The 25,218-nt window shown below is 31.2% G+C and overlaps 2 pseudogenes; both read right to left on the reverse strand.

Annotated features, from left to right (window-relative positions):
• Window positions 1-6,326: 6,326 nt before the first annotated feature.
• LOC128161587 (uncharacterized) lies at window positions 6,327-7,708 on the reverse strand (annotated as a pseudogene).
• A 5,587-nt stretch (window positions 7,709-13,295) lies between these two features.
• Window positions 13,296-14,931, reverse strand: LOC128161799 (fucolectin-7-like; annotated as a pseudogene).
• Between the last annotated feature and the right edge of the window lie 10,287 nt (window positions 14,932-25,218).

Consider the following 25,218-nt stretch of genomic DNA (forward strand, 5'->3'; position numbering starts at 1 on the left):
TGTGGACATTTCACAGGACACGCTTCAACCGGTCAGCGGATTGCAGTGTTTTGTCCTTCTAACACCACAGGGCGATATGTACAGCTTCAGATCGTGGCAGGAAATTCAAACTTCATGAGTCCCGCAGAAGTCCTTGTTTGGGGTGTACATGTGATTGGAAAATAAAACAAATTGTTGAATTAAATATATTAATTAACAAAACGTTAACGCAAATATGGTCATAAAATTATTTTCACTCAAACACATTAAACAATGAAAAATAAAATAAAATTGATTTCAATTATTAAAATATGTTTTTGCATAAATACCGGTATACATTACATTTGTAAACGGCATTGAATCCATTTAAGGCGTGGTAATTACTTTTTGACAACCGTTATTTTATCACTTTCAATAACAAGCATGAGAACCCCTCTCAATATCTTTGGACACCCCCGATTTTTTATAATAGACACCATTAACCCTATTCGACTTCTACCTTAGATTATATATAGGTATACCGTGTTTCCCATAATTTCGACTACACCCTTGTTTGAACAGCAAAGTACCTATTACTAAAAATAGATACAGATATATACCTGTCACAAAAGAATTTTAGAAACCTAGGTACCGATTTTATAATGGTGTCTTAACCACTGGTTTGTCATTAATTTAGGAAACCAGTATCGAGAAATGAATATATATATCTCTGCATATACAGTCAGTTGATATTCTGAACCGTGATAATTTTCAGCAAAATGCCACGAATTAAGTGTAAATTGAGCATAGTTTTAGTTAAGAAATGGATCTGTCTATATTGGATGTACTAATACCCAGAATTAAACAAGAGAGATTTGATGGAAAAAAAGAGGCTAAAAGGCCTTAACGGTCATCTGAGTACCATAGCACATATACAAACTTGTCGAGGAGTATATGCATTTAATTAAGTTTCGTTCTGGAGTAGACAAATTATAATATTGTAATGGCGACCATTTTCTTGCCTGAAATCTTTCAAAAAGGACTATGAACCTATAATTATAGCGAGAAAAAGATCATAATATAGTGCATGACCTGATATTGAAAAGGTAAAATTCTCTGATAGAAAATAATTTTCCCACATTTGTTAACTTTCAAGATAGGTTTTATGTGTAAATGTTTTCATAAATAAACTAAAACAAGGTTGCTAGTATACATGTTTAAAATAGCCTCCCATCCCCCATGCCCAGGGGCTGACAGAAACTCTCCCTGTGGGCATTTAAACTAAATTTAAATGGAATTAAGACTCATTCAGCATGGTAGTATTGGGTAAATTGTGTGTTCTAAAAATATATATCAAAAAGCCTTATGTTTGCGTTACAAAGGAGGCGAATTCGTGTATTAAGTGCGCTATACCTATTACGAAAATACGAAACATCGATATTCACAAAGACTATATTTAAAATCAAACTATATTTTTTGTATATGAAATGACTGATTTTAAGTGCAGAGTGAAACAAAAGTACACTAGTGTCTGCAGCTGTATACATTTTTCCTTTGACAAAAATATTAACATGTATCTGATAATTTTCCCAAACATTCGTTCCAAACAATGTATATTTTAACATAACATCGGTTTGTAAGCCTTACGTTGAATACTTGGGATATGTTCAATGCCTTTCATTTCATAAAGTAGATCTTGGATCTATATTTTTGTCATAGTCTAATTAAGGATGCATGGAAAACAAATCAATTTTAATCATTAAAAACGTGGAGTGATGACCCAATATACATTAAAATATGATTTTGTAACCCATTATTTGAACATTTAAGAAAAAAATAATACAAATTCGTGAATTCGTGGCCAAATTCGCATATAGTGTTTTAAACGAAGCACTTTGTTGTGACTAAAATCGATCAATGGTTAGAGCAACAGTCCGTCGATTCCCGTATCGGATCGGTCCTTTTAGGTTGTGGGTTCGATATCACCAAAACTTAGGCAATTTTGTTTTGTTTATCTTCGAGTTTTTTTTGGATACTCTAACTGACTAAAGTAATGAATAGTTTATTTGCAAAATTGCATTATAATATTAAACTAGACTCTTGTTGCTATAGCAACAAAAAGGTCTTCCGTTCCTCATGTATTGATCTGCACAAAAAATCCAGTTATCTTGTAAACAGAAAATGGATATATGTACATTTTGTCTTTCCTCAAAGTTTGGATGTTCAAGTTTTCGTTAGTTATAATATCTCGTTGAAAAAAGGTTTTTATCTAGGGTCCGGAAACGAACAAACGGAAGTGATTTAAAAAACGGAAAGTAGATATGTTAGTTCATTTACCTACGTACGTTACTGTTTATCACATTGAGTAAAATGTTTTTAAAAAAGTTAAAAGTTTTTAAAAAAGTTCTATTGCTTTTGAACATTTCAAGTATTAACCGGAAGTGACGTAGGACCCAATGAAACCCGTTAAACACATGTTCAATCAATGTCCAATATCTATATAAGTCTTGATCTATCAGTTTCTTGTGGGTACTTTGTTTTTAAAAAAGAAGGCTACCTGAGATATTTGAGATGTCTCACCGGAAGTAGATCTTTTTTTTTACCATGTGTAGATGACTTTTTGTATTTCTATAGCTAAAATGTTACTTCAATGCTAAATAACCAAAATATTTTTAAAAATATCAAAATTGGGTGTACTTCCTGTGACAACCGGAAGTTACGCCGGATAAAACAAAATAGTGTTAACACATGTACATACATAGGTCTATCATCCCACAAAGTTTGGTTGTTCAAGTCGTTACAGTTTTTGAGATCTCGTCGAAATAAGGTTTTTGGTCTCTGGACAGGAAACGGGCAAACGGAAGTGTTCAATGTAAATTGTATTCAATATTTCTTGTATACTTGCCTTTTGTACATTATTTTTCATTTATCTAACTAAAATATATCAAAGGAAAACAGTTAAACTGATAAACAGCTCGATTTTTTTAACTCTTCCGGTATGGACCGGAAGTGACGGAAGACAAAATGAAACCGGTTAAACACATCTTCAATCAAATGTCTATCATCCATGAAAGTTTCGTGTCTTGATCGCCTATAGTCTCTGAGATCTCGCGGGTACAAAATGTGTTTTAAAAAAGCTACCTGAGATAATTGAGATATCTCACCGGAAGTAAAAAAAATTTGTTGATATTACATCGCAGAGATTTCCTATGTATAGATTTATTCTTATATATTTATTCTATTGACAAAAAATTTGATGCGTAAAAATAATTATTTTTAAAGTGCTTCCGGTGACGACCGGAAGATATGACAAACAAAACAAAAGTGTTTAAACACATCTACAGCTATAGGTCTATCATCCCACAAAGTTTGAATGTTTAAGTCTTTACCTTTTTTTAGATCTCGAGGTGACAAGCTTTTTGTCGCGGGACAGGAAACGGACGACCGGAAGTGAATTTAGAACATTTTTAATTAAAATCCTCTAGATCTTTTTATTTTCTGTCATTCCTGAAAACTTTATAAAAATCCATCAAGACATCTCTGAGAAATTCACGAGAGAAAAAGGGGAAAAAAATAATAATAATAAGAAAGAAAGAAAAAACCTAACAATCACTATAAGGTCTTCCGTTGGAAACGGAAGACCTTAAAAATAAATTTGAATAGATTAAAGGTGTGATATCCCTCTGCTATTGATTTTACCATATATTTTTTAAAAGATTTTCATCAAAGTCAATACTAAGAGATTCAAATGAAACAAAGTTGAAGTGATGAAGCGCTGCTAGATTTTTCAAAAATTGATAATTTATGTAATCATATTATGAAGAAAATAAGACAGTGATTAAAAAAATCAAAATTTTACCACCGCAGTATAAAATTAAAAATATCAAATGTATATGAAAATAATATATACATGTAGTTATATACAACGTCAATTCATGTTACAAAACCAAACGAAGCGCTATACTTTTTAGATCAGAATAGCACTTTGTTGCACAGGTTTGTAACAAAAGCTGCTTCAATCAGCAAGAGTTATCTTATAAGCTATTGAAGGTTTTACATACAGGTTTTACATGCAGTACATGATAAATTGCCAAAGTTTCTAATTTTTTCAGAAAAGTTTTTCATTTTTGGATAAGATAATAGTAAATGGATCCATATGTTTTAGAATGCAAAAAATGAAAACCAGAGCATTTAACAATGTGCCGGATAATTATGCCAGTGCCAAGGTGGCATTTTTGCACCCGCTTAAGCTGCATATATCGAAAAATTCAAATATGTCATATGATAGACCATTGCTTAAAGAGTTAATAGCCACCTTTGTTATCAGTGTTTCTAACCTGTCAGGTAAGATATTTACCTTTTAAAAATAAATTCCTATAGGAAAATAATTTTTCCCATAGGAAAATCGATATTCCTATAGGTAATTTGAAATTTCCTATTGGAATACAAGAACTTCCTATAGGAATTTCAATTCCGATAGGATTTGATAAAATCCGATAGGAAAACTTAATATTCTATAGGGAAACTACATGTCTGAATCAAATTCCTACAGGAATTACCATTCTCCTATAGGAAATATAATTCCTACAGGACTTTTTAAAAAATCCTATAGGATTGTCAATATTTCCTGTAGGAGAGTCAATTCTCCTATGGGAACTATCATTTTCCGATGGGATATTAATTTTTAAAGGTAAATATCTCACCTGTCAGGTAAAACACACTAAAAACAAACGTGGTTATATACTCTCTAGACAATGGTCTATCATTTGGTATACATGGATTTTTCCGAAACTGCATCTTAAGCGGGTGCAAAAATGCCACCTTGGCACTGGCATAATTATCCGGCACAGTGTTAATTTTTGTTACAACACAAAAAGGGGATCAAATGAATGATCTTCCAGTAATTGGCCATGGTATAATCTCAATATAGGGATATATTATCTTGAATAAAATCTGATATTATTCTTTTTTAACATTGTTTCTCTTATCTGTTCTCCCAGAATAGAAAACCCTCTTTCAATTTTAGACATTTGAAATGTTAAAAAAGTTTCAAATGATGATGAATAAATCTACAGTTTGTAGTTGTCTAAGTTACATGTTTCCCAGTCATAATCCATTAACCTTTGTGAACGAACTATTACGAGAGAAATAAAAAAAAAATCCATCTAAAGATTCTCTGGACTAAAACATCAAACACGTATTGCTCAAGTACTGTACTAGTACATAAATTTTAGTTTTATATATAAATAACACCAAAAGGCTTTGGGTCATCTTATTCGCCCATCTTCTTTGTTTTATCGTCAATCTGATCACTTTGCATAAATTATAACAGTATAGTTATACAACTTTTTAAAAAATTCCAGATTCTAGTTATTTAAAATTTTTAAGATTCATCTTTCGAAAGTATTTACAACTATATAGGCGTTAACGTGAGGAACAGATGAAAAGTCATTTAAACCCCCACTGTAAAAATGAATTAATATTAATTCTAATAAGAATCCAAATTTCGTCTGAGAAAAATTTCGGATGGAATTTTGTATTTGTTAATATACTGATACTAATTGCTTGCATGAGATTGATGTTAAAGTGTGTCTAAATTTTCCTTCATTGGATAAAAAGAACAACAGTTAATATAATGTTGCTGAAAAAAATTATACTTGAAATGCATGACCACATAACAAGAGACTTTTGACTTTTATTTTTAAAAAGTGAAACATAGGCTGCATGCTGTTGATGCTGAATACACGGCCCGTTTTTGTAATTTATGACCTGAAGAGACACTTAATGACGAGACACATTGAATTAAGAGTTTGCTAAATCCCCTTAACACCACCCAAACCGTGTTGGTTTGACCTTTGACACGAAAACCGTACAATTTCAATTTCTTGTTATTTATATAGATAGCGCGTCAGACTTCATACGACATTTGGAAGTGAATATGTATGGTTTTTGTTTCAATATGATTTTGTGTAGAAAGACATAATTAAAAAAATACAACTGAATTTAGTGTTAGTAAATATTGTTTAATTCTAGAGGGTCGGGTGGTGGTTGCTATTTAAAGACTGTATTGATCTCTTTGAAATAAAAACCGCTTTTTACAAAGATATCGTAAACAGTGAATTCAAATTTCAAAGCTTAATTTATGAAATTTTTCTTGACTAAATAGTAGTTTACACTTCAAATCTAATAGATGATGTATTGACAAACAAAACCTCTTTTAGATGCTGATGTTTTTATAAAGGACGTTATTGGCATTTATATCACAAATGGTAAAACAAATGGAATATTCAAATTTAATCGATGCAACAGAATTTAGAACCTTCAATCAGACAAAGCATTGAGTAATACGGTGGTTAAAGAAATAAAACAAGAACCCTTTGATTTACAGATTTATTTTTGAGTTTTTAGTTTCAATTAACATGCACACCCCAAACAAGGACCTCCGCTGGACTCAACACGTTTGATGTTCCGACCACAATCTGTATCTGTACGTATCTTCCTGTAGTATTTTGAGGACACCACACAGGGATCCGCCCGCCAACTGTAGTGTACCCAGTAAAGTGACCACACAAACGTAAATGGTTAATGGTATGGCCGACTCTAACATCAAGGTCGTGCAGCTGATTTCCTACAGTGAAAACAGATCAATTATACATTATTTTTCTTGGTTATTGCCCTTGGTAAGGCCAGGATCTAGAAAATGACTTTAGACAGCTTTTTACCAAAACGTGTATTATTTTGATCACAAAAAATAATTGACGGATTTTACCTAATTTTAAAAGATGTAAAGATACATGTACATTTCTGTTAAACGAGATCATTTTGTCTAAAAGAAATTTGTATCGAAAAGGTTCTAGTTTAAATATAAACAAAAATTTTAAACTATATATGAATGTAAAAGTAAAGGAAAAGAATTCTGTGTATATGATATCAGGCATAAGATGAGTAAAAATGAACGTTTCATTTTTAAGAATAACCATGCCATAGTAAATAAAGAATTCTGTGATATAGTTTATGTTGATAGAGGTACTCGCTCATTCATTTCGTACAGTAAGTTATGTTTTCATTTTTCAGACATATAATTATAACGAATAGGTTTCTTTTAGCTGAAAACCCACTTGATAGATCTTTTTTTATTTGCAACTTCATAACGTAATAAGAACAAACGTTAAAAGATTTTCTGGAGACACGATACCATTTTAGCATGCAACAAACTATTAGGAGTCATCCACAGAGAGAAGTGTTGTGTATCGAGTGAATAAATTAAGTTTAATTATAGAATTAATTTGACAACAGTAAAGCATTTTAAAAATGTTTGATAAGATTAGTGAATAGCCTTGTTTACTTATTCATTTTATTTAAATTCTTCAGATTTACTAATTTAATTTAAGAATTTCATGGTATGGCAAACTTTAAGCTGCATACTAAAAATTACATACCACAACAGTCAGATCTGGCGAATACTTCAATTTCATGAATCTGGTAATTTGCTCCAAGATCTATTCTCAGCTACGGAGTTTTTTCATGTGCTGTGTGAGCAAAGTCAGAGAGAAGACCGTTGACTGCTTTTGACCCAGGGTAGGTTCGATCAGTGTTATACTCGGAACTTAAAGTCACCGACTTAGCATATGCCACGTTATTTAGATCTGCATTGCTTAAAATAACATTGCCACGCCCCAAACAGAAGAAAATTAATGTAAAAAACCTTCTCATTTTCATTTGCATTTGAAATCCAGTATAGGCTGTTCAACCGTTGATTTAATTGTAGTTAAGCCTTATATAACTTCATATAGGCACTTTATATACATATACATGTAGTTAGTCACAGGTGGACAGAAGTTGAATCCTTGTGAAATCGATTTAATTGGATTAACAGTAGCGCGATGTTGTAAAAAGATATACATTGTAAAGTATTAAAAGAGTTAATTAGTTTGCATTATATATCATATGGAAATATTTGCTTTAATTTTGTACAATTAACTCTACTGTATATATCGTGTAAATCAAAATCAATTACTGAACAGTCAAATTATGATTTCCAGAGTAGAACAATAATGAAAAAAAGATTGTATTTTTTCGAAAGAAAAAAAATCATAAAAATACGCATACAACAGTGTCTTCATGGTAACTAAACAGTTTCAAGAGTTTTTTTAAAATTCAATTTGCAATTAGAATACCAATAATTTTTACCCACTATTATGATGGTGCAATAAAAATTTAAACCATAAGGCCCATGTGTGACATCGTTTACCTTAGCAACAATAGTCATAATAAAATCAGCATGAAGGAGTTACGTGTATATAAAATTATACAAAATATTTGTACTATACTATATGTACTATAACAGATCCTGTATAAATCAAAGTACTGAAGCAGAACTGAGAGCCGGGCTCTTTCGATGTGTCATTATGCATATTTTGTAGTACATGTAAAAACTTGCAAAGTCTCGTTTAAAAACACGTAATTAATAAGAAAGGAAAAAATTCAACGCTAAATTTATTCGCAAACAAATAGATTTGACAAAACATGGCTCTCTGTGTAACTATTTGGTATAGCTCGTTGTTTTTTTTTTACTTTTAAAGTTGTGCTTTTTATAGTATCACTGGCGATTTGCCTGCCTACAGCCAGGACTCTGCTTTAAACAAAGCCCGGCTAAAAATTAAAAAAAATAATTGAAGCCCAAAAAAGTTCTTAATTTTTTTTTACAGTTCAAAAACAAAAAATAAATATACACAAGCATGATGTGTGACAAAGAATTGCCTTACGGAAGTGATAGATCTTATGATTGTCAAAAGTTAGATCTTATGACAATCTTATGATATGTCTTATTATAGATCATACGATAGTTTTGTGAAACCCAGCCCTGGTTTGTGATCCTGACATTTCCGTGAATAAAAATGAATAGAACGTGCGGGCCTAAGTACAATAAAAGTAACAACAGCAACTTTTTGAGCTTTTCCGGTGTAACGAATTCACGGAGCTAAGTCAGGTCCCTTATCATAGTGGCTACCATTAAATGAAAATAACCAGAGACATTTTGTTAAACAAGCAGTGCCCAATGTTTGCGTTACATGTACTCGATTTTTTAACAAAAGTTTTTTTTACAGCATCATAATTAAACAAGAGTTAGGATGACTCCATAAACATTAATACAAACTGGGTAAAATAAATATGGCAGTAAAAATAGCAAATAAAAGAACACTTCGTAACAAAGTTCTGTGACCGGGACAGAGAATCAGTTGAGGATGGTATCTAACACTTGCTAAACTCCTAAGCCAAAAAAATTGAGCAAAAACCTTTAAGAAATGAGCAAGATATGAAGGCTCAAAGTTCGCGTCTAGGAAGAAAAAAAAGAAAGAGAAATAGAAATAATCTTAACCAGCCCAATAATTTTTTTTTAAATTCCAATTATATGATACAAAAAACATATCAATAAGCCAACTGCTTCTACATACATCATAAATTTTCAAGGACACAAAATATGTTTAAGAATGCAACGGAACAATTATCATCAAAATTGCTAAATATATAAAGAACGTTTACTAAGAAAAAAACGAAATACATTTTAGCACATTTTTAGAGAGAGAGAGAGAGAGAGAGAGAGAGAGAGAGAGAGAGCACTCTATAGCGAGTTAGTCACAAGGGTCCAAATTTCCCAGTCTGTATTGAACTTTTCCATTTCACTTCTTTCTTTTGCACAGAATTGGAATACTTATATAACTGTTTAAAATCATTCAGAAGGGCATTACTGTTAATTGGTTTTTCTGGCATCTACTTCTGTATATGTATTTTTTTATGCTAGTATGCTTATGTAGTAAATGCTGTACCCTTGGACATTCCCATAATAAGTGATATATAATTTCCTCAGCACCTTCACAAAAGGTACATAGATTAGTATCCATGTTACCAATTTTATACATAAAACTGTTAGTAGTTAATATATAATGGTTTATTCTGTACTGCAACCATTTAAGTTTAGAGTCCGAGGTAATAGTAAAAGGTAAATGAAATATTGAAACCCATTTTTATTGGTAAAAACAAAATGGCTACTCCATTTTTCCTTTCCCACTGGTATTACATTTGTCTGATTTAATATATCATACATTGGTTTTGAACCCTTTTTTTTTGTTAATACAAATGTTATAATAAAATGGTGTAAAAGGATTGAAAACTTCATTTCTAATGAAGTTGTATTTCCTTACATCTGAAAGTACAGCTTGTCTTACTCCCATATATGATAAATAATTTGTATGAATATTAAATTTTCTATTTAACATTTCAAAATCTAAAAAGTTTTCATATTCATCAAACAAGTCAATTACACATCTTACTCATTTAATATACCATGATTAATAAAAAAAAGACCGATTTCCTATCTTAAATTCATTATTGTTCCACAATGGCTGGGAACATTAATCCTGCCAATATTTTACATTTGAGTTATCTTGGATTTCTTTAAAAGCTATGGTAACTTCCTTCATAAAATCATTTCTTAACAATTCCTGCATTTGCAAAATATAATCTGAACCTTTCGTAATAGTCTTCTCCAGTAGTGTTTTCCATCTTGAATTATTATCCTTAATTAGTCTCCTAATCCAAGTAGACTTTAATCCTTTACTATAGGAATTTCAACCATACTTAATCCACCATGTTCATACTTCTAAGTACATATTTGTCTTTTAATTTTATCACATTCTGAATTCCAAATAAAATTGAATATAATACTGTTTAATTCTTTTAATGTTTTACTCTTAGGGTTTGGTAAGGCTATAAATAAGTGGTTTAATTGTGAAATTATAAGAGACTTAACCAGCGTTATCCTTCTAAATGGAGTCAATTGTTTGTTGCTCCATTGTTCTATTACAGATTTTATCCTAACAAGTTCTGTTATAATTAAGTTTTATAATTTTATCTTAATCTACATGTACATCATAATATATGCCCAAAAGTTTGAATTGAGTGGTCCATTGAAAATTCATTTCAGAACAGATTTTTTTTTCAGAATATTTCTTACTCCCTATCCACACAATTTGAGTTTTTTCTTGGTTTATTTTAAGACCAGATAATTTATAATAGTAATTTCTTTCTTTCATGGTTGCTCTTAATGATTTTTCAGACCCATCAAGGATTATTGATGTATTATCTGCATATTGTGATAATAAATATTGGGTGTTATTAATTTTGATTCCTGTCATATCTTCATTATTTTTAATTTTAATTGACAATATTTCCGCACATAGTAAAAAAATATAAGGCGATATTGGATCACTTTGTCTACAGCCTCGCCCAAGTTTAAAAAAGTTCGATAAACTGCCTGCCTGGGACACACGGGACATAGCATTACATTGAAAAGTTTTAATCCAGTTACAGATAAATGGGCCAAAATTTAAATAATTGAACGTATTTTGTATTAATTCCCAAGCTACAGAATCAAAAGCTTTCTCAAAATCAATCATAACTAATACCCCTGGAATATAATTATTTTCTGTATAGTTCATCTGATCATAAATTAATCTATTATTTTCCCATATATACCAGCCCAATAATAGTAAAGTCTTCCGTTAGAATGGAAGACCTTAATAATCTTAACCAGCACAACAATAGTAAGGTCTTCCGTTGGAACGGAAGACCTTAATAACATGGAACAATTAAGATAGTATGGGACACTTCCATGTTGTGACGTATTATTTATCGAAATAAACAAAAAATGAAGTGTAATTATGTGTAAATACCTTCTTTCTTATTATTGTCACCTGACAGCATACTGCAGTGGGTCTAGAGGGTTTACTGCAGATCTGTAGAACATGAGTTCTAATCCCGCTAGGGGTTTCACAACTTTTACCTATCCAAATATTTTTAAAAGCCAAATTTTGGTTAAATGTTGTAAGATTTGAAATTTCCAAACCGGTGAAAGTATTATAATTATAATGTACTTTAATCCGCATTAATATTGACAGATGTCCAATACCACCTAAATGCAATTTTAGTATTAATGGAAATAATTTTCCAGAACATGGTGCCCAGAAACTGGTTGACTTATTGACATCATGGCGGAAAGTGCAGGGCGAGTTAACCATCGGACAGACACTTTAGATCTGACAACTTTGGTTAAAAATATGCGTGCAAATGGATAATAATGGATAACTTCGCATGTATTAATTTCATACTTTTTTATACTACGACATATTGATTGTAAACCTTAGATATTAATTTGCAGACATTAATGAAAGGATTATTGTGTTCTACGTGTATAAGTTTAATGGGGATACACCTCCCTCAAGATTGTGTTTCAAAACAGTCTTTTATCTGAAAATCTTATTTTGGGGAGTAATACAAATTATATCAAAAATTGACCAAAAAAAAAAAACAAATTTAGAGAAAGATACACTAAATACTCATTCACGGATTAGAAATGAATACAATATTTTTTTCATTTTTTTCAGTCGGCTGCGACAAACAGGATTAAGGCCACGCACATGTTTATATTATCCATTTCAGATTTTTCTTCCCTGTCCGCTCATCTAGATATCCAACAATGCAATTTGTTTTTTATTTCAATTTAAAAAAAATAAGATAAGGAAAAAAATCGGTTAAAGTATGTACAAAAATGAACAAAAAAAATGGTACAAGATATTAAGAATTATATGATAATAATGTGTAAAGTATTAATTCCCGCGCTAGCACTGGGTATCTAGCGTTATTTCTGTTGAAATATACATTGAAAAAGGTCACACCAGTAATGTGTTACAAATATGTAAGCAGCGTAAGATTTTATGCGTATAAAAGATGTGAATACATATGAATTTTGTTTCATCATTATTTTGTCAAGGAAGACCCTTAATTTGATCTAAGAAATATCATTTGTTTCCTGATGGTCATTGCTATCTTTAGAAGGTACTGATCTCCTTTAGAAAAGAGAATGTGTAAAGGTATAGGAGAGCATTAACATTTTTAGGTGGCTCAATACACCCTGAAAGAGCTTCTTAAATCATCAGAAAATCACTTGATTATGATAGACAGTATAAATAGGCGGAAACATTTACAATTTTGGATAAAAAATGTATATTTTCAAAAATATAGTACAGTAAATATGAACATAAGTCCCAGGCCGGTTCAAACCCATGAACCGTGGTTCATAATGTTTAATCCACTGAACTTTGACGATAGACAATCAAATGGATTAATGCACATTAACATTATAACAAAACGGTTAAATTTCATTGGGTAGTAAATTCTTGATTAAACGGTGATTATGTAAATGAAATATAATTATACCTTGTTCAAACTTCTATTGTTATCAAAAAGAATCATGCATACACTTAAGTTATCTACAGATTTATTTTTGAGCTTGTCATTTTAATTAACATGTACACCCCAAACAAGGACCTCCGCTGGACTCAACACGTTTGATGTTCCGGCCACAATCTGTATTTGTACATATCGTCCTGTGACATTTTGAGGACACCACACTGGGATCCGCCCGCCAACTGTAGTATGCCCAGTAAAGTGACCACACAAACGTAAGTTGTTGATAGAATGGCCGACTCTAACGTCGAGGTCGTGCAGCTGATAATCTGAAGTGAAAACAGATCACTATATATTATATTTATTACTGTGTCTTCTATGTGCTAAACCCTTGGTAAGGTAAGGATCTCGAAAATGACTTAAGACAATTTTTTTTTTACCAAAACGTTATTTTGTGCGCAAAAAATAATTAGTGCGCATTTTACCTAATTAAAAAAGGTACATGTTTATTTATGGTTAACAAAATCATATAGTCTTAAAGACATTTTTATTGAGAAGGTTCTAATTCATACGAAGACCCACATGAATGAAAAACAAAAAGAAAAGAATTTGTGTGTGTATAATTTTACATGTTCAAAAGCATAAGACGAGTTAAAATGAATGTTTCATTTTAAAGAATAAATATACTGTAGAAATAAGATAGTGTATATTGATAGGTGTATTCGCCCATTAATTGCATACAGTAAGTTATGTTTATTTTTTTTCAGACACACATTTTTGTTGCTGAAAGCCCAATCAAAAATCCTTTTTTGATATGTAACTTCGGTAGATAATAAGAATAAATGTTAAAAAATTTTCTGGAGTCACAATAAAATTTTCTTATGCAACAAACTATTGCAATTCATAGCTGAGTATGGTAGTGTATGAATGTAGTAAGTAAATCATTTACTAAAATGACCCGTGTTTCAATCAAACATAAACACATTGAAATTTAAAATATTTTTTTCATAATATATTATTGTCACATGCGGCCTTTATATCGGACTTATTTGTCGCTGTTTTAAATTTTAATACATATATAAAAAGTAAGCGTAACCGTTTGGTTTGTCTTATCCAGAAAGCTTTAAATAGAAATTAAGCAGATTGTCGGGAAAAGTTACAGAGTAGTGTTTAAAATAAATCGTCGTCATTAAAATTTAGTTTATGTGTAAAATAAATTTGACAATAGTAAACGTATTTTTTAAAATGTTCGATAAGATTGTTTAATAAATTACGTATTCATTTTTTTAAAATTCGAAAGATTTGCTTTTGTTTATATACAAACATGTAAAACTTATGTATTGATTGAGGCAAAATAGTTAAAAATTCTTAAAATATACTATCATTTTAACTAAGTAAAATGAACAATTTTATAATTTGGCAAACTTTAAGCAGCATACTAAAAACTACATACCACAACAGTCAGATCTGGCGAATACTTCAATTTCATGAACCTGATAATTCGCTCCAAGATCTATTCTCAGCCAAGGATATTTCTCAGTAGCAGTGTGAGCAAAGTCTGAGAGAAAGCCATTGACTGCTTTTGAACCAGGGAAGGTTCGATCAGTGTTAAACTCGGAACTTAAAGTCACCGACTTAGCATATGCCACGTTTTTCAGATCGGCATTGCTTAAAATAACATTGGCATGCCCCAAACAAGTAAATTAATGTTAAAAACCTCATTATCATTTTCGACTGAAATCCAGTATAGGCTGTTTAACTGTTGTTATAATGATTGAGGTTTAGCTTTATATAACTTCAGATATGTAATTGATATACATCTATTTAGTCACAGGTGGACAGACGTTAAATCCTTCTAAAATTGATTTTATAAGATTAACATTAGCGCGAAATGGTATAAATATATACACTTCCAGTGTTAAAACTTTAATAAGAATCATTTCCATCTACAATCAGACCTTTTCTAAATGTTCTTTGAATATGTTCCCTGCTAACTCTACTTATTCTAGACATTTACCATATGACATATTGGAATTAATTGAGAAAGATCTTCTGTATTACATGTAAAAAGAAAAAGGTGATGTCCTGATTTGTGGTGAATCTAATGCTCGTACTGCAGATAAATTAGACGTTATTTTATATGACACCCCAAAAATCTTCCTTTGTTTGATTCATATTCTGAAGATGACACTACAAAAGTAATAGGAAGTCATGATACTGTATTAGACACAAGAAGGAAAGATATGCTTGAATTTTGTTTACATAATCAATTACTCGTTATGAATGGAACACAATTTTGGGCATTATACCTGTTTCAATCCCTTAGGTCAGAGAACAGCTGATTATTTATTAGCAGCATAAAAAAATGGAAATCAGATGCTATATTTCAAAGTTTCTAAATTTATTCCTAGATTATCTGACTGTCATCGCAAAATATCATGAGAAATATCATGTTTCAACATTCTTTACCCCCCAGATCAGAGACAATAATGCATAAAGTCCCCATTGATTACACTTAGACAGAAGGGGCAGATACAAGATTTCAAGAAGCTCTTAATTCACCAAATATTCAATCAAAAATCAATAATTTCCTGAACAGAGCAGTTAATAGTACACACGAGAAAATATCTTAATTAATTTCTGACTTTTGAAAATATTATTTTATAATCAGCTGAACTGTGGCTTAAAAAACCATAATTTACGAAAAAAATAAAGATAAAAACAAAAATAGTTTGAAGCAGACTTGGGAAATGCGAGCAAGAATTGTCGCCCTAAATAAACTGTACTGTAAATCCCCCAAGGATCCCATTATCTGAGGGTACAACTACAAATTATACAGGGGATATGATAAATTAAGGAAGATGAAATCTAAAATTAGAAGCGACATTATTAATAGGTTAGATTGTCAGCGGACAGATTACCAAAGACAATATTGGAAACTTGTAAATGATCTAAGGGCAGAAAAAGCTGATTCAACTAATTATCCAGTAGAACCTGATACATAGTTAAACCATTTTAAATCTTTGAATACATCAGTGGACAAAGGCAAATAGATTAAAATAATTTAACTTTCTACTTTCAGAAAAAGAACGTAAACACAACATATTTAATGAAGTTGACAACATAATAACAAACAAAAAAATATTATCTGCAATTGCTTCAGCAATTCAGTAGAAGGATTAGCTCTGATTTCTAATGAAATGTTGAAAATTGGACACACATTCATCATTGAAACTATTTAATTTTTGCTTTTCCTATTGTTATTACCCCGAGACAAGGGCTAAGGGATATTTCACTCCTATATTCAAATCAAATCAGACGATCCCTGTGACCCAAACAATTACCATAGAATAACTATAACAAGTGATCTGGGCAAACTTTTCAATACTATTATGAACACTAGGGCTGCGTTTTACAAAAGAACTTACGACAAAGTCATAAATATTTTCAGTCATTGAATGATATTTAAAGAACAAAACTTTAAACCATATTCATACAACTATTCTGATGTCCATACTAATTTATTTTACAGCCATGAGAATAAAACATTTTTATGAGATTAAAACGCAGGGCTGTGCTTTACAAAAGAAATTACGATTTACATCAAATTAATAAATGTTTACTAATCACAAACGATCAATGTTTTATTGTAAAATCTGTAAAATATAATTATGGAAATCAAAATAGTTGTAAATAAATGGTTTGATATATATTTTGTTCACTTAAAACCGTTTCATGAGACTAAAAATATTTACAACTTTTCGTAAGCTTTTTTATAAAATGCAGTCCAGATTAGATAACTTCCTTAGTGAATAAAATCTAATACAAATTTGTCAGGTTAATTAAAAAAACCCGGAAAAAACCTCTGATCATGGTTTTATTGTGAAATGTTTAATTGATAAATTTTGTAAATACAAAAGAAGGTAAATAATATGCCTGTTTTATAGGTTTTTATAAAACTTTTGATTGTGTTGTTCACAATGGGCTGAAACTAAAACTATCACAGTATATTGTGGAAACCAAGTTTTAATAGAATCATAAATAATGTGTATATAAAAAATGAAGCATGTGATAAATATGGCAATTTCCTTACTGCCTCATTTCCTATCAAATTAGGTGTGCGTCAAGGAGGCTATTTGACCCATACATTATTTAAACTGTTTATAAATGAACTGCCATCATAATACAAGGTTTTATTGACTCTATATCATTATATTTACATTTTCCTGTGTCTTTGCCTGTGAAAACACTGCGTATCGATGTTGTACTATATAATCCATAATACAAGTGACGCCTTATTAAGGCACCAGCGGGGTTTACTTATTTATATTTAAATATTTAATCGTACGATGACTTAAAATTATATAAAAATAAGTAATAAGGAATCATTCTTTGAATATTATGAGTTGATAATTTCAGTCGGGGCGTGATCAAATCTATCATAAAGCCCTTCGGGCTTTATTGGATTTGATCACGCCCCGACCGGAATTATCACCTCATAATACTCAAAGAATGATTCCTTATTCCTTATATGTTTTAAAAATAATATACTGTTTAATGTATGCATGCTGATGACATAGTAATTGTTTCATTATTACCAGGGCTTCAGCAAAAATTTTATGCTTTAGAGAAATACCGTAAGTCTTGAAATTTTACGTTGATTAATTTATGCGAATCCGAGTCATAAAGCTATAGATTAATTTTTAAGGTTTTAAATTTTTGCGAATTGTCATCGGTGCAAAAAATATAAAGCACTCTAATATTAAAGTCACACGTGCATATAGAAATTCACAATGTGAGGTAATCTTTGAGTATCGTTAATTACCGCGCCTCTAATTTTTTCACGAATCGTACATTTGTACTTGTTTAGTTTCATGTAAGAGTTGATGTCTGCAATTTATATCTTGCTTAAATTACCGATATATACAAAAACAGCAGCAAGTGCAACAAAACTACCTCAAATGGTATCTTGATACGGATTTATAGGAAGATAATTATCCCAATTAGCAGTTCACACCTTCACATGCAACGGTTTGTGTACACTACAGATTAACTAACTATACAAGTATCATAGGGTCACGTGTCAAATTCAGGTGGTGTTTACCCTAGTCGAGCGAGCGAGAATGAGACGAAAATGGTAGCATTCAGCGAGAAATTCAAAACATTGTACAACTTTTCATATTCCGTGAATGTTGGTGTCCCAGCGGTACACTGAATGGGGTAAACAAAATAACGCTACAATCTGCGTAACGCCTGTACATATTACATGTATGAATAAGTCGCTCATGTATGCAGTGTCATAAGTATATATTTACATTTTCCAGTGTCTTTGTCTGTTATGACACTACGTATCGATTTTGTACTATATAACCCAAAATACAAATGACGCCAAATTGAGGCACCAGCAGGGTTTGCTTATTTATAATTATATATTTAATCATACGATGGCTTAACATTATATAAATATAAGTAATAAGGAACCATTCTTTGAATATTATGAGGTGATAATTTCGGTCGGGGCGTGATCAAATCTCTCATAAAGCCCTTCGGGCTTTATTGGATTTGATCACGCCCCGACCGAAATTATCACCTCATAACACTCAAAGAATGATTCCTTATTCCTTATATATGTACACTTAAGATAGACGATTAGGCTTCAAGTCATTCACAAGATATTGTTTTGAGCTAAATTCTTCTCCACACCCTGGTTATAGCTAGGAGGTAATTACCTGGTTATATGAACAGGTTTTTTGAATGGCTACTACTTACGGACACCTGTTCATATAGAAGGGAGTGGAGACCAGTTTTTTTTTATTGTTGATTAATTTTTAGGAAATTTTTATTTGGCGAATCCAGAGGGAGCGAAAATTTGCTAAAAAATTTTCTACGGTAAACATTTCCAGATTAAGGGTTTTGTGATGACTTGGGTAAGCAAGTAAATTCCAATAAAACAAGAGTTGTTACATTTAACAAAGCTGAAAGAACAATTGAACATAAACTCTGTTATAAAAAAAATTTAATATTGATTGTGTACCAAGTTATAAATACTTAGGCATTCATTTTATAGCTTCAGAGACTTTCTCATTGGCTGTTTGAATTATACAAAAAGGGATCGAAAGGTTATTTCAAATTACGGAAAGATTTTCTGAGTCTAAACCCCGCGATATCCACTAGCGTTAGTGTATTTGATCATACTAGGCCTATACAGCCTATTTTACTAATGGGGAATCTTTAATGTCAATAACATAAAAATAAAACAGTCTAATGAAATATTGATACAACAGTGTTATAAGAATTTAATAGCTGAAGTTTTACATCTCAAATTTTGTAAAACCGTATAAGGTTTGAATAAGAAAAGTGTGAACCATGCTTTACTTTCTGAACTAGGAAGATTTTCTCAACATTTTGATGTTGTCAACAGATTACTAGAATATTGCTACAGATTAGAAAATTTAACAACAGAGTTTCCTTTATAAAAGATGCATTTCTATGAAGTAAAGAACTTTATTTCGCCCAAAATACAACTTGACATTCGTCTATTGAAAAGTTGCCAAATTTCTTAATATTCAAATCATTATGACATATTCTTAAAAGGACTTTGTTTCTTCTTTAAAACAATCTCAGGCTGAATTTTTTTAATAGATTGGCAGTACTCAAATGAAACACTTAAAGATAGCAAACTTGTTACTAATGTATTTTTTGAAAACCAACTTCAGACTTGAAAAGTACTTAATTTTATTAAGACCTTAATACAGAAAGCCTACCTTGAGACTGCGTTTATCAGCACATAGACTTCTCATAGAATTGGGCAGATATGATAACATACCTAGAACATAAAGAATATATAAAAATTGTACACTTAATAGACTTGAAGATGCAGAACATTTTCTTATCCAATGTAGCAAATTCACAAAAGAAAGAGAGGAACTATTTGATTTAATTCCATCTAAAGTAAAACATTTTACTATTTTGCAAGATAAACAAATACTATTTTGGATATTAAATTGTGAAGAATTAGATATATTAAACTCTTTTATATTTTTATTTTTTACAAAAATAAATGCACACATTGATTAGTATTTTTGAGTCAAATATTTGTTTTCAATTTTTTGATAAACTTTTTCGATTTGTATGTATTTTGACATATTTGTGAGTGATTTGATAATGAACAACAGGAGTGGTTGAAAAAGAATTAAAAAAGCTACAATCACCAATTTTTCGCCCATTTAAAAAATGATTTGAGAAAATTCTGCAACCGGACAAACATGTTTAAAGAGGGTAATATCTTTAAGAAAAATTAAATTTCAGTTGTGACATCCCTGCGAATGTTAGTGTCATTTAAATTTTAGACCACATTGTTTAATTTGACCTTTTCAGTTTCGCAGTAAAAATCGTGCCTCGTGTTTATAGTCTATTTTATAGAATCTAGGTAATCAAATATGGAATCTAGACGATTATTGATTTTAAACTTTATATTCATTAATTGGTGGATAAAATGAGTTCTAGAAATAAATGTGACGATAGTAATTTTTTTTCTGCTGTTGCAATAACTAACATGTCTAGTGGCTATCCCCGCTAAGGATTAATTTTTGATCCGTGCCTGATCTAGTAATAGTGAAACAGTCTATACTATTTTATGCCGAATGTTCCTTAAAAATTGCTCGATATACTAAGTTTTAATACAAAACAAACACTCATTCTTTAAAAAAAATAATGGTACTGCACACCACAGGCATCATGCATTGGTATGATTTTAATAAGTAACCTAATGTTTATATTTTCAACCACGTGTAGAGTGGTTGAACACGAACGATAAGTCTGTTCTGAATATCATCGTTTAATTTAAATAACTGCTAGATGATGAAATAAGACATACACCTTCATAGATTTTCGTGTTTTAACATAAATCAAAGATTTATATGATATGAAAAACGAATAGTACCTACGTATTTTGAGAATATAATTTGAACACTTATACTTCTGCTCGATATTTCACAGGAAGTGCACAAATCTCGGAGATGTCTAGTTAATTTTCATTTGAACGCCTCTGAATTTATTAATAATAATCAACGATAAAGGAAACATTCCAAACACATTCGCAGGGGTGCATGAGGTATTCCATTGAACTAAAAAAATCGGGCACTTTTCCAATCATTGTCACTCCACTAATAAGGTCAAGAGCACTATTCACGCTTCATCGCATTCAGGTATTTTATTTACCCGAACAAGAGTCATTGTACGGAAACGTTTTTAGAAAAGCGTTTTGAAAAAAAATATAACAACACCTACTGGACAGGTTAAGTATATCCAATAAAAGACGAAACAAACCAGACTGAACTCCAGACAAACATATTACAAAAATTATCTTGCATTGTAGAATGTTTCCCTGTGTCGTACAGTTAGATCATCGCACATGCGCTATATACTCCGGATGAACGACACACGTGTTTAATTTGAATGCATAGGAAGGCAGCTCTACCTGTTTACGATAATGCAGATACCTGGAATATTCTTTCAAATATTATAGCTTCTTTTTTCAAACGTATTACAATAAAGTGAAGTTTATGCATTCAGAAGCCCGTGCAGTCCGAATGCCTCGATCGGAAAGCAACCGAACGTAGCTTCGAAAAAAAGGTTTTAAATGATATTTAATGGTTTATAATTGCTAGTTTAATAGGACTCAGATAGTTTTTAAAAGGCTGCGCATGTGCCTGAAAATCAAGCCTGTGCTTTTTTACCTATTTAGGAAACGATAGCACCAAACTTTAAAAAGTAAAATTTCAAAAGAGGGACTCTAATCAGATGCATAAAAAAATATCAAACCGTCAACTATCTAAAAAAATCTTTAAAAAGAAATACAAATTCAAAGCAGAGCAACACGGACTTTCAAAAAGATAGAGGTATGATCAGGTGCCTAGAAGAAGTAAGTATCCTCTGCCGACCGGTCTCACCCAACTTGCACCCAATGTCATATAGGTGAAAATGTTATGATCGGGGAAAATGTCGTAATTTTGGGAAAATATTATGATCGGGAAAAACGGAGAAAAATCCGTGAACCTTTCGGTAATCATTCAATAGTCCAGAGCAGAGCAATCATGGACCTCCGGAAAACCTCAGAGTCAGGATCAGGTGCCTATGAGGAGTGAGCAGTTACACCCGCCGTGTGCTATTTGTCGTAATCGGGGAAAAAATCGGAAAAGTCCGTAGAAAATTAGGTGATTAATTATCGTCTAACAATTAGTATGAAAAAAGTCAGCATACGACCCATTGGAAGATTGTATTTGTTGACAAGGTCGTTGTATTGACCATAGAACTTACGAAAAGATGACTTCAAACGAAACTGTTGATAGTCATGTTTTATCAACTTGTTTGTCGGTAGCTTGCCTCGCCTTAAAAACTGTTCATACAAGGAGCATGCCCTTGCGTATCGAATAAACTGAGAGACAAAAACACCGTATGCAGGTGATGAAGGTATATTGATACATAAATAAAGAAAGTTGACTATAGAAAAGTTGAAGTCATCGCGTTTATCATAAAGTTTTTGTTGTTAGGTTACCATCGATGTCCATTTCCAATAAGATATCCAAATATGAAACAGATGACACAGACTCTGTGGTATCTTTTATTTCAAGTTCACTGGGATGTATCGAGTCGACGTTTGTATGGAAACACAGCTAGTGATTTATTTTTTTAACGTACCAGTTTTTGAATTATTTTGCTTCATAAGAATATAAATAGGTCTGCTAACAATAAGCCACATTTGGTACCAATGGGAATTCAAACAGATTGTGGGAAGACTTGATTTTCAAACTACATAGATATTGTCTATCAGAAACTCAAACACCTTTTTCATGTCAACTTCAGAGTACGTGTGTGTGCAATCAAAATGGTTTTTAACAAAATAATTTTTTAGATTTCCAAGGCTAGCATTTTTACGACTTCCAATTTTATTGAAGAAACAACTGTCGATGATATCAAAAAGCCTTGATTTTAATTTGTCATGAAGAATGGTTGTATAAAGCGTTAAATGATGCAATAAATTTTGGAAAGATTTTGTGACCACGTGCACAAAATTTCTAATAATTCTATAGAGTTTTTTCGAATCCACATCTGATTCACACCACTTCTGAAGTAGATTGTTGTACAGTACTCTTAGAGTTTCTTCTTCACTACTGTAAGAATTTTAGTAAGGAGTAAAGAGAGAGGTTTGATTGAACATTTACTGGAACCTGCTATATATCTCTATTTGTAAAGACGTTTGTGAAGCTTTGAAATCCAGTACAAATAAGGTTAATCAAATTAATTTTGTTTATTGGGGATGTTAAACATATCCATAACCGATTTATGATTTTGAAGTATTTCCTGCTTGGAAAGGTTACTATGGGTGTAATCCATTACAATTTTTAGAAGGCGACTGTGACACCTACAACTGTTATTGAGCTATCCCGAGCTTTGTAAATTTTTTATCATTTTAGAATTTTACAGATGCCCTCTAAAGCTCGTAATTAATACATTTAATGATCCTGTTAGTGGCTGCTAGCTTTAGTCTGGTAGGCAGACATGTATTAGATAGATGATAGACAGATATATTTACAGGAAAAAATTAAATACAATTTGCAATTCAAAAGTGAGTTTTTAAAAGGAATTGTAAATGTATCATTATATGTAGTATTTTGAAGCTGAAATTATCAGTTGTCAACTAATGTAAATCAAGTATTATTGTTCCAATTTAGTTAGAGAGATTCGTGTCACACTTAAAATACAACAGTAGCATTTATTACAAGGTAATTTTATCACTGGGCTTGAAACATCTATGACCTTACCTTTTGGGATAACAATTCTTAAGTTAATAATGGTACTATCTTTAGTTTAAGGATTTCCAGACCCTTCTAAGATTCACTCTTTATTACACGGAGATTTCAAACTGTAAGCCTTCAAACTTTGTTATCTCCTGGAGATTCTACTCAAACTACGAAGTCCAGTACTTCTTTCACCAACAGTTTAATAACAATCGTGATCGTACAGTTAGAATTACAACAATTAAAAGCAGCCCAAATCAAAGAGTCTGCTCAACCTCATTTCTCATGGGTATATATAAAATTTTACTTATGATGGACAGCTCTGACTAGTTCGGCCCATTTACGACGATCATATACAACAGTTTGTGTATATATATATATATATATATATATATATATATATATATATATATATATATATATATATATATATATATATATACACAAAGCAATGTATTATACATCCATTGTTTTGTAGAGCAAATTAATGATTACGAATTTTCATTGTAGGTATTTCAGGCCTCATTGTCGCCAACTTGCACCGTAGTAACCCCGTAATTATCCTTTTCAACGTTTTAAGATCAAGATCTAGTAAATGATTCCTGAGTGTCATTTTTGTGCTAGAACCATTATGACGTCATAATTGATTTGATGAATCTTTTCCCGTATTTTACGACTTGAAAGGAATTATGTGGAAAATAAAACAATATTTTGACAATCTACATTTAATAACGGGAAAAGTAATCCCGGTACCCATATTCAATTTGATATCATTTTAAAGAGGTGGTCAAGAGCTTGTTTAATGCCGTTTTTGGAAAGACTGTAGGCAATCTAGATATATTTCATTAGTCAAAAATACACAAAACTCTGAGATTTGTTACTTTTATCCTTCATATTTGATAGAAAATAGTTGTTTAAAACATGAATGTTCATTGTGTTTACCAAAAAATTTAAGCCCCCGTACACCCTATGAAACAAAGATATTGCCATCCAGTCAACTGAATGTTAACATTCAGTCACATTTCAGTTACCTTTCAGTCACATTTAAGTTGACTAAATGGCAGAGATTCATCCTGTGTCAACTTTCGCCAGATGTAATATGGTATAGAAGATATGCAAATATTTGTATTTTTACAGTGTAATAAAAGTGTTGTTCAATTTATCAAAAAAAAATTACACTACGAAGTCTAAAAGTGCTAAACAAAAGTTTTACAAT

Source organism: Crassostrea angulata, chromosome 8, assembly GCF_025612915.1.
Source record: "Crassostrea angulata isolate pt1a10 chromosome 8, ASM2561291v2, whole genome shotgun sequence".
NCBI lineage: Eukaryota > Metazoa > Mollusca > Bivalvia > Ostreida > Ostreidae > Magallana > Magallana angulata.